The 16,622-nt window shown below is 47.1% G+C and overlaps 1 protein-coding gene across 1 annotated transcript in view; it reads right to left on the bottom strand.

The window, feature by feature from the left end:
* LOC120952371 (serine-rich adhesin for platelets-like) overlaps positions 1-16,622 on the bottom strand; it is a 43,328-nt gene that overhangs the window by 23,394 nt on the left and 3,312 nt on the right. The window lies entirely within an intron of this gene.

The following is a 16,622-nucleotide window of genomic DNA, read 5'->3' as shown; positions in this document are numbered from 1 at the left end:
TAATGCTTCCCCCAATTGACACGCTCTTGTGCACAGCCCGCAGCTAGGGGGATATACAGGGAGGAAGAGTCTTCTTTGCTGCCGCCTTTTTCGGTACTTCACGCACAGCCTCTCGATGAGTGGGTGCGCCCCCTCATCGTCAATCCGTCATCACGATCATAACCACTCAACCCTTCATGCGAGGAGGAGGAGGGGGAGGGAAACAAACGCTTTCCCAGAATGGAAACGCCAGCGCCGGTTTTAGCGCTCGCTGATCATTTAAAGCTGGCTGCACTCACTTGGAGCTCTGTTTGCCATTTGTTACGCTCGTTTTTGTCCTCATCCACCCCCATCCCCATCCCCACTCTCCTAACGGGTTAAAACACAGGGTAGATACACACACACCAACAGCTAAAGGAAACACAAACAGCAAAAAAAAAAAAACAATAAAGAGCGATAAAATAATAATCACCTTGGGACAAAGCACAGATGGAAAATGGTAATTGTGAGCCATTTTTCCACTAGAAAGCATCGAAAAAGTGTCCGTGGGTAGGTGGGAAACAGTGCAGCAAACACCGCATCATTCCTCTGCTCTGGTGGCTTTATCTCGCACACGTCTTCGCAAACACACAGTTTGGCGATAAGATTATCGATTAAATTTTGCGACCACTAATCTCTCATGCAGACAGACAATAATAATAACGGCAACAAAAAAAAATCCAATCGGTAAACTCTCACCGATAAAGATAATCCCAGGGTGCAACAAGTTAGCAAACAGCGATGCACCTTTTGGTTCAACAACAAGCGAAAAAACAGCGGCATCTGCCTGTAGCTACATGGAAAACAGCAATCTAGCCGCCCAGAACCAGCCCGGCAATAACGGCACGTAATGAAAGGGTAATATGTGTCACACTAACACATCCCTCCGTGGCTTTTGCTATGCCAATTCGAACGCATCCCACGGCACAAGTGTCGATGGTCGGGGAATGGGGGGAGTGAGAGACCAATCTGCAAACAAACATTTGTCAATTCACCCTTCGCTTATGTGGCCACAGTTTCAAGAGGCGGGTGTGCGTGTGTTTTTTCCTTCTTATTTATGTATTTCGCCTCTCTCCCACCTTCCCTTTCTTATTCTTTGCGTCTTTTCTGTTTCGGGTGGGTGTTTGACCCTCCAACGAAACATGCCTTATGCATTACATGCAGGACCCGGAGAGCAGCACTACAGCACTCTCCACTTCCGATCGAACTCCCCGTGTGTGCGCGCTGCTGTGCTTCGGTTCCAATTTCCGACGATGCTGCGGCTGCTGTCATCCTATCCCTTTTGGGAGGGTAGAAAAAAACCTGTCTTTCCAGTGTTGCCCAAAGCTATCAAATGGGTCCCGTTTTACGGCTCTGTTCAAAGATGTGTTCTTCAATTTCGTGCCGTGTCCCTTCGAGCGAGATGTACGATACAGACAAAAAAAAACCCTCGAGGAAGGACATAGCTAGATTGCCTCCGACCACTCGCAGATTCCCTTTCCATGCGGCGGAGAGACATCTCTGTTTTGGAAAAAAAAAAATGCGCAAGGGTGCCGACGCTAACTCGGCAGAAAATAGAGACGTTTGTTTGAAGGGTTGTACCAGCTTGAGGTACTAATTAGATCGGATTATGATCGAATGTGATGAATATTTAAACGAAATGAATTAAAAATTTGGCTAGCTTCTTAGTTTAGTCACATATACTATGCACAAAACCAACATACATACAGCAGCAACAATTTACGCAGCACATAAGAAGAATCGAAGCTGTCCGGCAGGAAGAACCAAACGAAGTAAGGAGCGAACGGTAACTCGTAACCCAATTCATCCATACAACGATGACACAACGCACTCTCCTTCTTCCAGCCAAACACCGACACAATTCCCCTTTCCATCTTTCTCTGTCTCTCTCTTCCCGATCGGGCCCCGTCGTCCCAGACCACATGTTTCACACCCTTTGCAACGCGGCTCAAAAATGCATGTACGCCCTCAGCGTAGTCCCAGCCCCGGTGCCGAAGTTTCTGCACGCGCAAGGGAAACAGCTCGGGTGCTCCGTTAGTCCGTGCGCACTTGCGGTCCCCTCCCAAACACATCTGGAAGTCATCGGGCATGGTGAGTCATCGGTAAAATTTCTTTCCCAAAGCCATGGTACGGCTACGTGGGGTAACGTCACTTCGTATGCTTGCGCACATTTGTCCCGTGCAGCATATAGCGCAAAGGGGCGACCGTGAGGTATGGCAAAGAAGCACAGCAACACCAGCAAAGCAAAGAATCCCATGACTGGGCGTTAGAGCGCGCGCACCATACCACTAACGCGTGCCGTGGGTCCGTGTTTTATGAATCATCTTCCTGCCACCGTCTCTCTGCCTCTGCCGAAATGGGCAGACGGTGCCGATCTGCTAGTTATCGTCGTCTAGCGATGGAGATGGGTCCTGGGGTGTGTCTGCGTACTAAATAGCGACCGAAGCTGCGAAGCTAAATCGCATACACACGCACATAGAAGATGAGTCGGAAGAAACGAACAGTGTTTGTAGATTTACGGCAAACATACCTCGTCGTTTCCGCTGAGCTCGAGATTCCGGCAAACCCTGTGCCTTCTCCCCTTCTGCCTCCGCGTCTGACGGAATGCATTTCTTATCACCTTGACATTAAAAATAGCACCGAAGCGCTTTACTTGGAAGAAATTACACTCACATCCACGCTCGAACATCTTGTTTTAGAGTTGTGCAACAATGGCTTGTATTATCATTGGCATCAAATGACACAAACATTGCGTTGACAGAATAGTTGGGAAATCATTATTGTAAACTACACTTAAAGAGCTTTGCAGTCAGCTGCCTCAAAAAGTGTAAGCTAATAAGCGCTCGAATGCTCTGTTTGTTCGATGGACAGTTCGATAAAACAGACTTTTTAACGGATCTCGGTGCAGATGTCACGTAGCGCAGTGACTAAGTGATCGTACTTCACACAACAGTGGTCATGAGTTCAATTCTTATCTTTATTTGAATCTTAACGTTTATATAGTTCGTTACTTATTCAGGTTCAGGTTTCAGAAATTGTCTGGCTTGTCCTGTTGTGGCTTTATTGAATACTAATGAAACAAGAGCAATTTGTCATTAGCAGTGTAAAATCAAATTTTTTATGCCAACAAAGGAAATGCAATTATAATAAAAGTAAAAACAAAGAAAACATATGATTAATTTACCTACTGCAGCGCAAACCACACACATATGGGGAGCACGGAAATTAACGCTCGCTTCTCTCAAGCAACACCAAAATGCAAAATTTGCAACCATTCACCTTCGAAAAGATTAACATGCAATTAAGCGCATGCAGTTACTCTTGTGGCTATCCATACCTCCTCCGAATCGGACGAGACAAACGTTCGCTGCTTTCATTCATTTTCGCCTGTCCGCCCCCTCTGCCGTCTGAGCAAAAGACACGCGCAGTTATGAACGATGGTTCTGACAGCCCCAAGGCGAGCCCTCGCACATTCGAAGGACACAGTGCCTCCTTGCACTGCCTCCATCTACCATTTCTTGACCGAACCTTGCAGCAATAAGCTCTGCTACTCCTTGTGAGAACAACCGATCCATGGGCTCTGGTAAGATCTGGTTCACATCCCACCCAATAAGTCGATGCCTCCGCCATATTGGAGCGTCCACCGCCCACAGTGTACCAGTGGGACGGCTAGCCGGTTTGTGTGGGTCCTCACGCCGGCGAAAGCCGATAGCAGCCCCATGTCTCGTGCCGGTGGAGGACAGCTTCTCAGTAGAACTCGGGCTCCAGCGAGACGGCTGCATCCTCGCCCGATAACCTACACAACCGTGAGGCACACACCGTAGCCAGTGGTAGCCTAATTCCCACATAACTACGATCGCTTCCACCTACTCCTCGTCGCAGTAACACTTGCGTGGACCACCACCACGCGGTGTGGGGGAGCGCGCTTTACTCAGGCACGGTTCGCCCACGGAGTGTGCCCACGTCTCCACCTTCGGGCCCCAACCAACGGGGAGAAATGGTACTGTGACAAACACATGACCAAGAAATGGGAGCAGATTTAGCAGATGTGTCTCATCGCCCGACAGGATGTGTATGGCGTGGCAGACCATTTGAATTGTATGATAATATCGGCTTAAGATCTTCCACTTCCACTGATCAAATGTTAGCAACAAAGAGTGTACTGTCTAGGTCCCCAAAGTTTTGTTCAGGATTTTTGTTTTAACAAATTAATTTCGTGCTCAAAACCTTCAGCACGCTAACCTATTCCGGGGAATTACATTAATTACACAAGCCATCAAACATGACGCTACAAATCACAACGGAACGTGCGAAGCAACATGTATTTACATTACACTGTGCAACTTTACGCCCAACCCATCTGAAAATGGGATGTCAGGTAGGGGCAGGGGATAGACACATGCCAACTTTTACTCGCTTTCGCTACAGTCGCGCGCGCGTTCGTGAGTAATAATATTCGCCAAAGCTTTACAAAACCCGGTGCCCGGTCTCCGCCCGGTCCAAGTCCCCGAGCATTATCGCGTCACTTTCCGCTTCCCAAGCTTTATCAAGTCCCTTGTCGTCGTCGTGCACCCCGCCTACCCCATTTGTGATGGGAACCCTTCGTGCTGAACATTCTTCGCCAGGAAGGGTTTACCTTTTTTGTCGCGGGGCCAAGTAATGTGAGCCGACGGGTACGTGATAGTCCTTTCCAGAAGACGCCATCCACACACAGCGCGGATGACGTAAGTCTGGCCACTAAGTGACATGCACACACAAAGGCACACACACACACACACGTGTCAGTTATGGTGGAGCGTAGTGACAGTGTGAAGAAGAAAAAAACAACAACTAACTGACACTCTGTTTGTCGCGAAAATGCTCTATGGAAAGGTGGAATCATGCATCAAATATTTATTAAAGTAATGGCGTTTCGTGCCGTGCCGCCACCGAGCGATGATGAACATGCACACAGCCGTCACATTAGTCTGGGCCGCTGGACTGGTGCTAGCATTGCATTGTTGCGGTGTAAAATACTGCCGACATAGGATGCTTGGTCACGCTAAGAAGATAAAGATAGGGACGAACATCCCTGCCACGCGGTGATCGATGTTCGCACCTTGGCGAAGATATCATGAGATGACCTTCGCCGCTTTAGCGTGCGGCCTTTTTCGGGGAACGGGTGACGTCAGAAATTCGCACCACGCACCGCAATCACTGGCCAGCCCGAAAGTGCGCCAATAAGAAGCGCCATTATTTGCAATGTTTGATTAATAACATTAATTACCAGCAACCACACCTTCTTGCCGTACAGACAGACACACATAAAGCACGCAATCGCAATACCGGGTGCCGCATGTAAGCCACCGCCACCACTGTGCCCCGAAAAACTTTTCGGCCAACCAACAACTACTGTTGCGGTATGCCTTGCGTTTGTTGCGTGCTTCATTGCGCTATTTTTTTTGCGAATTTTTGCTTTACTCACAACGGCGCACAAATCTCACTAAATCTTGCTAATCAAGTGTAAAAACCAAAATTAATTTAACGCGCATTGAGCAATTCAGCTGACCCGGATTCAACCCGCGGGCAAGGGGAAAACTCGCGTGGTGCAGGAAATTAAGCAGCATAAAAGATAGAAATGCAACCGGAACCGTACACCGCAGCACCGCGCGGGTGGCGGCATTGAGGAGGAGTTCCAGTTTTGGGGGCGCTGGAGGAGAGCTGGCCCGATCGTTTCTTTTTCTAAAAAAAAGCTTTCTATTGAGCTTCTACCATAAATTTGTTTTCTGCTGCTGCTGTTGTTGCTGTTGCAGCAGCAGCAACAGCTGCTGCTACTGCCCACTGGTCAGGTGGGTTCAAGTATTTGGGTCGAAAATGTCGACGACCGAATCGGAGAAAAGACCTTGTGGTAGTAGTGGTGGTGGTGCTCGCGGTCCGGAATCGATTTATTGTGGTCGATTTTCCGTGCCCGCGCTCTCTGGGCGGAACCTTACCATCAGCAACGACACCACCACCACCACCACCACCCAGTTGCGATTGAATTTGCAACCAACTGTTACACCCCAATTCCAATCCCAATCCACTCGCATCTGGTTTGGGGATCGACAAAAAATGACCAAAAACAGAAACTATCACATCCGTTAGTTGTGTGCACATCTTTCGCAGAGCGTGGAGAAACTATTAATTAAGACATGGATATAGATATATACATAAATATATATTTTATTTAACCAGCCGTATCCCACCACCCCGCAGACATTCCATTGGAAGATTGCAATTTTGAAGATGTAGCGAACAGCGAACATCATTTTTGCCGAAAAGCTACAATTTGCACACACACCGAAGAAAAGAGTGGAATTCCACCCTCGTTCCACAGCAGCGCGACTGGGGAATGGAGGGCGAAAGAAGAAAAGAAGGAAGAGCAGGATCGGTACAATAATTAATAATTAGCAAATGAGCCTTTCTATACCAAACCCCCATATCGCTTTACGGGGCGCCGGTAGTGTCAATACACGCGGGTGCAGTCGATTTGAACCATCTGAATTGGGCTCCTCCAACGGCGGTGGGAAGGGTGATATGCACTTTTCTTTTCCAACTAATCTGGCTAAAGAAATCAAACAATCACCGTACAAAATACCCAAAAAAAACTTCCCCTCGCTCACGGACATTTCACCATTTCCCATTTTTGAAGTGGCCCACGCCCCACGCGGAGGTAGTGCACAAAGGTATGCATATTTTTCACCGTTCAATGCAACGAAAGGCTCCCTTTCTTGTGTTCTCTCTTTCGCACTGTACCGCTCACTCCCTCTCTTTCGCTCTCACTCGCCCTTGCGCGATCGATGATTAAAAAAATGGATATTTATGAGTGCACATAATAAATGCACTGGCGCTAACGCCCGGCGTACTAATCAGCGGCACCGCCTCGATCAAGTGGGGTGAGTAAGGGAGACAGAAGAGTTGTTTCCTGGCAGGTTTCCGCTTCTTATTACTTCTTTGCACTTTTTTCCTAACGTTCGGCTTTCCCCTCCTCACCCCCATCCCCCCGCTCCTCTCCCGCGTTCAACAAACAATCCGTTCAGCCGGTGGCGGAAAGAAACGATCACTCTTTTTCGGAAACCATCTGCGATGGCTTTCCCCCCTTTGCCCCTTTTCTCCTTACCCCCTCGCACTCTTTAATGCACCGTCGTATTTTCGCTACGCTTCATGACGCACAGAGCACACCACTCTGAGCGGGCGCGAATGATCACGACGTTCGCCGAGATTGCATTAATCTGTTTCGGCGACGCATCTCTTGCCGTTCGGGGGGGGGGGGGGGGGGGGTCGGTGACGATCCACTCTTTGCGCCGTCATCTGCGTTCGTCATGCGGAATTGGCAAGAATGAGGAAGAGAGCGCGAGACGACTCACGCGACAATCCACGGACGGTGTGTGTGTGTGTGCGGTTTTAACTAGAGCAGGTTTCTCAGCCCCGGTTTTGATGGAGGATTTTCTTACTCTCTCCCTTCTCTGATGAGGAAAATGGTGAGGAACGGGAAAAACAGCTACACCACCAATCAGGTAACCATTTCCATTCCCGTCGGAGACAATCCATTGCTCATCTCGCCAAACCCGGCACCCGGCCGAACGATTGGGGTGTAGAGTGGGACAGATTAAGATCGGGGTTTGACAAATGGATTGGTGTAAAATTAAAATGGAAAAAATGCTACTTTTTCTTCCACCACAATCACACATCGGATCGGGTGGTGTTGTGTGTGTCACGATTCTCGGTGATCCTTACAGTCGAAAAGCGAGCGATTTCGGTAACAGAGGAGTGTGATGGCAGGCTTCGTAAAAGGAAAGTCGAACCATTTTCTTTCCGCTCGCTGCACCCCCTTTCTCGGCACATTCTCTTGAGCTACTATCTCTGTGTGGTTGTGGTGGCATTATTTGGACGAGCGATGAGCGATACCATCGTGTTCATCCGCAAGACGGCGTTTTGACAACCAAAAATTAGACTAATCTCTCGTGATCTTGTGAGCACCGTCACCTGAAGAACATTTCAGTAGGAAAAAAGCATCATCTTATGGTTAGGAGGAGGGGGGGGGGGGACAATAATGAAAGATATCATTTCGGATTCAAGAGAGAATGGAAATTGTAAACGCGGTTTGCGTTAAACATTTAGATTTCATCGTCACAGCTTTGTCATACCGATGTGCTTTCACCAGCAAATGGGGATGAATCGTTTCATTTTCTTGCATTTTTGACAGCTCTTTCGGGGTTTTCGAGGGGTTCTCATAGTTGTGGGGCGCTTCCTTAACTCTTTCCTATTCGAAGTGAACTTCATATGTTGAAAATTGGACTATGGCACCCTTTTTAGACAGGCGCCTTGGACATTCCTATTGGATTGGTCCAACAAGGGTGCTACATAGTGGAATTCCCATTACATTAAGCTCATGTAAATAAGAAAGAGTCAATAATGTGTCCCACAGCTATGAGAACTCCTGGAAAACCTTGTAAGTGAACTGTAATGTGGATGAGTAGGATGTAGATTTTTCATGCTTATTTCAAATAAAAAAAACTACACGATTTAGGATGATCCACCTTTGCTGCTTAGCTTTACTTCTCCAGAAATGCAACTCATGCAGCCCGCCGATCATCAGCGCGCTTAAAAAGATAAATCAACGATAAAAAAGCCTCTCCCACAACAGAACAAATCGATCGGAAAGTGTCTGCATCCCACACCCAAACAGCCACACAGCAACCAGCCATACTACTCTTGTGGGGGCGATAATGGGGGCGCGTTAGCCACAAATCTTAAACCGTTCCGATGCATTCCAAAGCGGGCTGCAATAAATATTACCGAACCCCCCATTCGAACTCGGCTGCATCCAATCTGGTTCCCATCATCACCACCAGCGCGCGAGCGGCTCCTGCTACCGAGAGCTGCACACTTACACGTGACCGATCGGCGAAGGGCGGCGGATCAGTGCTGGCGAATCGAATCGAACGCCGCCAGTAGCGTTGCAAGGGGTCTTGAGCTGGTCTTGCTGGTTGGTGTTGCAGGTTTACCGGCACAACCACCACCACACCACCAACATCATAACACATAGCCGGCAGCATAAACATTGCGCCCGCTGTTCCCGTAAAGCCGGTGGAGCGGACGAGGTACGCCGCAGAGTGACAGCATTGCGCGCGCTCTCGCTGCTTTTCACCGGTGCTTCTACGCGCTTCTTGCCAGCAGTTACCCCCGTCGTTCAGCAGGAACCAGTGACTAATTTCGGCATCCACTTCCTACTCCGTTGTGTAGAGTAGGAAGGCTGAACAGGGGAGGAATGGTACAGCGACACCGAACGACGATCAGGAAGAGAGGGAAGCACACCGAAGAAGCACGTACACAAGTGCGCCTGTCGTTCGAATGGGGGGATTCGTAATCCATTTTTGGTACGACGACGAATAGCGTCACCCGGGAGCGCGGTGGAGCGGTATGGAGCCACGATCGGGTGAAGGTTTTAAGCCCGTTTTTGGAATGGTTTTTTTACGCTGCCAAAAATAGCTCTTGCGCAGGCTCTTGCGCACACCACACACCCTGCACCGAATGCGTCGCAGCGTTTTGCAGCGGGGAAAGTACGCAAACCGGGTGGGTAGGTACGGTAGAAGGCACGTACCACCAACTCCGGAGACCAACGCGGGAACTTGGCCTCCTCGACGAGAAGACATCCTCCCCCCCACCCATCCCAGTTCCATCTAACAACACCCCCTCAACCCGTTTTAGTCCCATTTCCAACCAAACGGAACCCGACCCCGGCACAAGATGATGATCGCGTTTACCCATTGCACTGCTGTTGCTGCTGTTTGCCATCCAAAAATGGGCGAGCATCGCCGTGTGGTGTGGTGTCTTGGCCTTTCTTTGTCCGTTTGCTTCACAAAACTAAACGGGTTTAAATCGTTTAATTAAAATGTTTTGGGCTATAGAGTTGTCGAGGGGAGCGGGGTGGCGGTCATTTAAATTCAATCTAAATGCTACGAGCAACGGGGTGTGTGGTTTTGATAATTGTTTATACAATTATGAGAATTTGACCTTCCCGTTTTGGATGATGGTGCTGTTGTGGATTGAGAAACAAACACAAACAGAAGATACGCTAAGTTGGAAAATGACACATTTCTTGGATGATGATAGCGCACGATTCAACAATTTGCTCATGCTAGCGTCTATACACAACAATAAATAAAGTTATCTTCGGAAACTCTGAACCTCTTCCAATCAGAGATCATTTGTCTATATTTGCTTTTATTAATCTTTGTAGCAACCAATAGACCGATCGCATTTGAAAATTATTCTTCGACTTTTCTATAGGTCCTATCATAGTAGGTTCTGTTTGTGTTAGTTTCTCAATTCACAACAGCAACATCCAAAACGTGACGGTCACATTCCCATAATTGTATAAATAATTATAAAAACTGCACCCCATTGCTCGTAGCATTTAGATTTCTGCGTTAAACGGGAAAATAAATTAAATTGAAATGTAGAGCCCTAAAAACGCCTGACATAGGCCACGCCATGCCATGCCATGCCGGACTAGTCCCTATTTTAATTAAAATGTGTGATAATATATTCGTGTTCTCCGTTGTCTTTCATATGGAAATAAGTTCTGGATGGGAATCGATCCAGCCCCATCATCTCCAGCCTTTTATAAGCCGACGCTCCTATCCATTGCACCAACGGTACTGCAACGAACCTAGATGTTTAGAATGGTAGACACTGCTGTGATTCAGCTTCGGGAAATTAAAAGGCCTTCCTAATTTATCGTAATACTTTGCCGGATACTTAAATTGCATCGATTTCTTCGCTAGACGTCCGTGACAAACCATGATAACTTTTTGGAGTACTTATGATTAAAAAGCACTCGAAAATATGACTTTGTTTAAAATGAATTGCCTGATCTTTTTATAACTTCATGTTCATATTCAAAGGTAATAAATGAAAAAAAAAAACAAAAACTGCAACAAATTATTTCGAAATCATTGTTAGTCAAGTTTTTTTCTGGCATTTAGCTTTTCTTTTACTCCGCGAAGAAAAGCACCCGAATATCCGCAAAACAAAGGCAACGATGCGTCTCCTCATCCCAAAAACCAAACAGCTCGAGAACAGCGCTACCATTGCGCGAGCGACTGATTTCCCACCACCGTTTAAGATCGGATCTTTCGTGAGTTTCAATTGCCCAAAAACCGCACCATCCAAAAATGCTCAAAAGATAGACAAATACACGATCACACGGCAGAGACCGGCTGAAATCGAAATAGAGCACATGTACGATAATAGATAAACCATAGATAGTGATCGGCGTGCGGCGTCGAACGGTCGCATTGATGATGATGATGATGATAATGATGACGATCCGTGTGTATCGTGTGTGTGTGTGTGTAGTACGATCGTTCACAGGACCGTGAAATAATAGGGTAACCCCCCAATGCCAGCGGCACAGCGGGCATATCACCGTCGATCGGTTTTTCGTTTGGTGCACGTTGTACTCACACTCACTTTTTTGTTTGGCTTTGGCAGGTTCGAGATTCACCTGCGATCGCGATTTATTGCCGGGCCGCAACAAACTGATTGGCGGAAAAACGTGCCACTCCAGCGGTGGACAGCGCGCCAAACAAGAAGAAAGCGCCAACGGTAGAGAAAGGAAAAGAGAAAGGACGAAAAGTGGCCGGAAAAAATGGAAAATCGAACCATATTGCCTCGCTCGCTCCTTCTGCTTCCGTTTTCTTTTTCCGCCACTGCTCTGCCCACTTCCAGCCAATGGCGGGGTGAATGTGTGTGTGTATGTGTGTTTTCTTCCCGTTTTTAATTTCCTTACAATCACTGTCTTTCCTGCTCTGTGTCTCGTTTTTTTTTGTTAGTTGGTGCTTTTCTAACGCAACGCACACACAAACGGGGCAATGCTCACAACAACAACACGCTCCCGCCGGGTCTTTGCTGTTTGGATAGATGCGGGGGAGGCGGGGGGGGGGGCGTACCTGCTTCCTCTATTTCTATTCGAGCGCGATCGACACGCTAAAGCGACGTTGATGATCCACCGAAGCAAGCGCCAACCAACCGACCAGAGCGCCGGCCCAACCGACCGACCAGAGCGCACGGACCAGTCATGCAAAGCGAAAAGTAAATGCAAACCCCGATGCCGCCAGTTCCGACCAAGCGATCGGTCCCCCCCCCCCCTTCTCCCTGGCCGAAAGTACGTCTCTTTGCCAGTGTGTCTTTCTTTCTCTGTGCATCGTGGTCGCTTGCTGATACATTGTAATCAAGGCCGCTGGATCTTGAAGTTTGTTAGTTGTCGCAGCAAAAGATGTGTCTGTGTTTCAAAAAGCTTCTAGCCAACAAAACAAAAACTAAACGAACCAGCCCATGCAAAGGAAGGGAAGGAGAGGTTTATTCCTATTCTGAGAGATCGTTTTCGTAATTACATTCGATTCTTACTGACACGAGAGTTTTGCCCAAGCAAATCTTTCTGCCCGCAGCTGCACGAAATATCGAGATCAAGAAAGAACCTATGGAAAGCGGAAATTATTAGTTTAGCCACGGGCACCGGGTATGGAGTTCGCCGCCCGCTCTCCTCCCAGCTAAAAGCTCGTTCGTTCTTCCTTTGCGAGAGTAGATCATGCAAGCGCAATCATTCCAGATGGTTGCACACACAAACTCACACAGCCACACAATCCTTCATCTCTACCCTTTTTTTCGGTATGTTGAAAATAAAAAGGTAAATGCCGAAAAACAACAAACACACACACTAGAACTCGCATTCATCAATTAAATCTCAGCCTAACAGAGGGGATGGGATAGACGATGGGCATTGTAGAGAGAGAGAGAGAGATAGAGACAGAGAGACAGCGGGGCAAAAGTGTTTGCGGATCACGTGCGGATCTTGGCAGTGCCGGAAGCGCACAAATGTACAAAATTCCTGCCCAAAATCGAGGGAGAGCCCAGAATATGGAGCACGCGAAGAAGCTCGTTTCGAAGCGGAATCGGTTCGATCGGATACAGAGTTGATCCAACACAGCGAACCGAAAAGTTTTCACAGTTCACCAATAAACGGGGTGTTGCATTGTTTCGGTACCAGCCGGGCGTCGGAAAACAATGGAATTTTATGTACATGCTTGTACACACTAGGGACCTGCAAGGGACCGCAAGGGACACCGTTCTTATTTGTGTTAGTTCAATCAGCAGTAAAACTGAAACGGAAATATTCAAACGAGGTTTTATATGGAAACTGAAGAAATATTTAGAATCTGTGCCTTTGATTAGCTCAAAACGCATGACGCAATCGCGTACGTGTCATCTACCGACTTGGAATAGCAATTAAGGCAACCGAAACACCCGAACACATCGTCGTCGGCAGCGTCTGCACAGCGAGCAGTAGCAGTAGTGGCGATCAACATATGGGTATGGTTGACAAATTGGTCGGTTAAACGAAAATAAATTACCCACACTCAAGAAAACATCAGCATTAACATCTGGTTAGAGTAAGCCGCCTGAATAGCCGCCTAGTGCAGCCACCCCATTTAAAATCAGTTAAAAGTTTAAGAGAGACACGCAACGCAAGCCGCACGTTCGCACTGTCGCGACGCTGTGGTGCTGGTTGGAAATTATTTATGACCCAGCCAGCCAAATGGTGGCGTGAGTGTGTCATTTTTCTTCACTTCGATCTCACTAGCCAGTGACGCGATCAGCGCGGCCAGACTGAATCAGCGATCGGGAAAGAAAACATTAGATTGCCGTTCCGTTGGATTTGAGCTGCAAACATTCCTGAGCGAGCGCGGATGCATTACTGTTTCGAACAAAATCGTAAATGAAACGAGCGCTGGAAAAGACGGTGCACAACAGTAGCGATAAATCCAATTAAGCTGCAAAGAGGACTACATGCTTTCACTCACCCGTCGCCCTCAAAGCGTTCGTTTAATGCACCGCTAATAGAGACAATTTTGATATCCACTGACTGATTTCGGGGGGTGGGGGGCCAAATACTGTTTACCGCACCCCTTTATCTGTACCATTTCAATCGGAAACTACCGTTTTCTATTCTTCTGCTTCTTTATCGTCACTGAACTGTTTCCCGCAACACAACAGCAGCAGTGCACATTATGACTTGCACCACCACCTGTCGTTGCGAAAGGTGAACTTTCTTCTGAAAATGATAAAAAAAACGAGATCAAATCACGTATGCCACCACCGGTAGGCCCAACCAACAACAGCACACCACCCTCCACCATCGGCTGCTTCATACGGTACCATATTGTGACCATATTCCATAGCGCACAAGGTGCACAACATGTGCTGATGGTAGCTGTGAGTGCCAAACCCGCAAGGGTTGTAGCTGCAAATCCATCAGGTGTGAAAATGTACGCCTTCACGTTGGGGGAGACGGGGAACGAAGCCGCTTCACACGCGAAACGGAAGATCGCGCCGATCGTGCACGGGAATGGGTTGGGTGGCCGGTAACAACGGTTGTGTGTTCATACCTCATCGAAACGAAGAAAAATCAAATCAAACCTAACGGTGCCACCGCCACGATCCGCGGGCGAAGCGAAAGCACGCGAGCTGCAGACGATCTTGGGCTCTCATAGACCATCCCATTTCGGAAAGCCTTTCACTGCTACCGGAGCGGTCGGTGGTCGGTGTTGCCCGGCGAAGGCTAATGTTAGACAGAGTGACGGTTGGTGCGGAACGTGCGATTCATTCACTCTGCCCGGACTACAGCCTGGCCGGGGTGTGTCGATAGCGAAAATTACATCTTTGCACCTGTGAAGCTAGTAGAGTAGCGGAAGCAGAACTCTTTATCATATGGTTAAGCAGTTTGAAATTCTAGCTACTACTCATCGCATTACACCAGTGTTAGAAAGAAAGATTATGATAGCAACTGTCAGTGCGATTCACAGGGAGATTGGTCGGTAACAAAAAAAAAGTTGCAATTTGCTGTAACAGCGTGATCACTCCCGTCGTTAACGATTGTTTACATTCCGTCCCGCGAACGCTGAAATCATTGCTGCACTGGCACGCGGTAGGCCCGTACACGCGTTTTGTTTAACGAGCTACGAACGTGTAGAGCTGTCCATTCATATGGCGCTCGGCGCCAAGTAACATCAACAATTCACCGCGGGAAGGTCTTGCTTCCCAGCTCTTATCAGCATTGTTTAGGTATTGGGTTTTTTTTCGGTTTACATGAATACATACAGACAGACCTGTAACAAACACCGTTCTTACGATGATCACGAGCTAATCATCCAGCAAAGTGTCATGTCAGTTCTAAATTCATTAGTGACTAAGGTAACTTACTTAACAGCTGCATTCAAAACTATCAGATAGCGATTAGATTGAAAAGCAGTTGGAAATATTTTTAAATTTATATTTAAATAGTTTGAAGAATGGACAATTAAAGATGATATTGTATGCATCTCTTAATTTTAATAAGCATGCAAACGAACAAGCAATGTCTATCATCAGCATTTGTCTTTATATAGTGAAAGACCCGCTCCCTCTTTCTCTATCTACATAAACCGGTTGTGTCCAATCAACCACAAAATATTGTTTCCTCAGTCCCCACAGGTAGCGAAGCGTGCAACGAATTGCAACGCAGAGAGCCCTTGTTTACAATCCCAATGATCTGATTACTAGACGGTTGGACAATTTACTCACTGCTCCCCGGTTTCGTCAGAGGTTAATTGGTACAAACGTTGTCGCAGTACGGCACGTACACACGATGCTGCAGGAAAACGACATTCAATGTCATAACAGAAAGTAAATTAGTGCAGACCGTTTAGTTTTATTCGAGGTAAGCCTACGATAGCGAAGGAACGAAAATACATTATAAAATATGTTTCATTCTCTTCACAGGAATTTACATACGAGTTGTGATAAAAATAAATTCTACCACAGTTTCTAGCAAATGCATGAAAAACATAGATGAAAATAATCTGCAAGAAACAATACAGTGTTGATGATGATTCCCGAGGCGAACAAAAATGCGATGGGATCAACAAACACATATTCCCGGATGCACAGCGATGGTCTAATTACAGTCTTCTTTCAACACCGGTACTGCGCGGTGTGTTTTGACTCACAGCCACCAGAAACGTATACCATGGATAGGATAGGATAAACGCGATCGGAAATAACGTTCTACGTCAGCGGGGTCAGCGCAAATCACTTCATCGAGGAAGCATACTGGCGAAGAAAACCTGCTTGTTCTTACGGTTGTGCGGGGTAAAGATGTTACTACAATATATTCCGCTATGTATAATCCTTAAGCGCCTCATAGTGTACCATTAATATTTTTTTCAAACCCTCAAAAGTATTTATACTAAACAGTTGCATTTTCAATGTAAATTCATAAAATCGATAAATAGATTAAATTAAGGGGCGATTCCGTGGTACGGTCGTCAACTCGTACGACTGAATAACATGCCAGTCATTGGTTCAATCCTAGAAAGGACCGTCTATCCGTAGCAAGGACTGACTATCTAGCTGCGTTGCAATGAATTAAGTCTCGAAAGCCTCTGTATAGGCCGGCATGTCCGCGTAGGACGTTACGCCAAATACAAGATTAAGATTAAATCGATTTCATCATCATGTTAATAGAGCGATTTGGGTTTCAT

Source organism: Anopheles coluzzii, chromosome 2 (assembly GCF_943734685.1).
Source record: "Anopheles coluzzii chromosome 2, AcolN3, whole genome shotgun sequence".
NCBI classification, from domain to species: Eukaryota; Metazoa; Arthropoda; class Insecta; order Diptera; family Culicidae; genus Anopheles; species Anopheles coluzzii.
The sequence above is the reverse complement of the archived record's forward strand: the minus strand, read 5'-3'. Positions and strand labels throughout refer to the sequence as shown.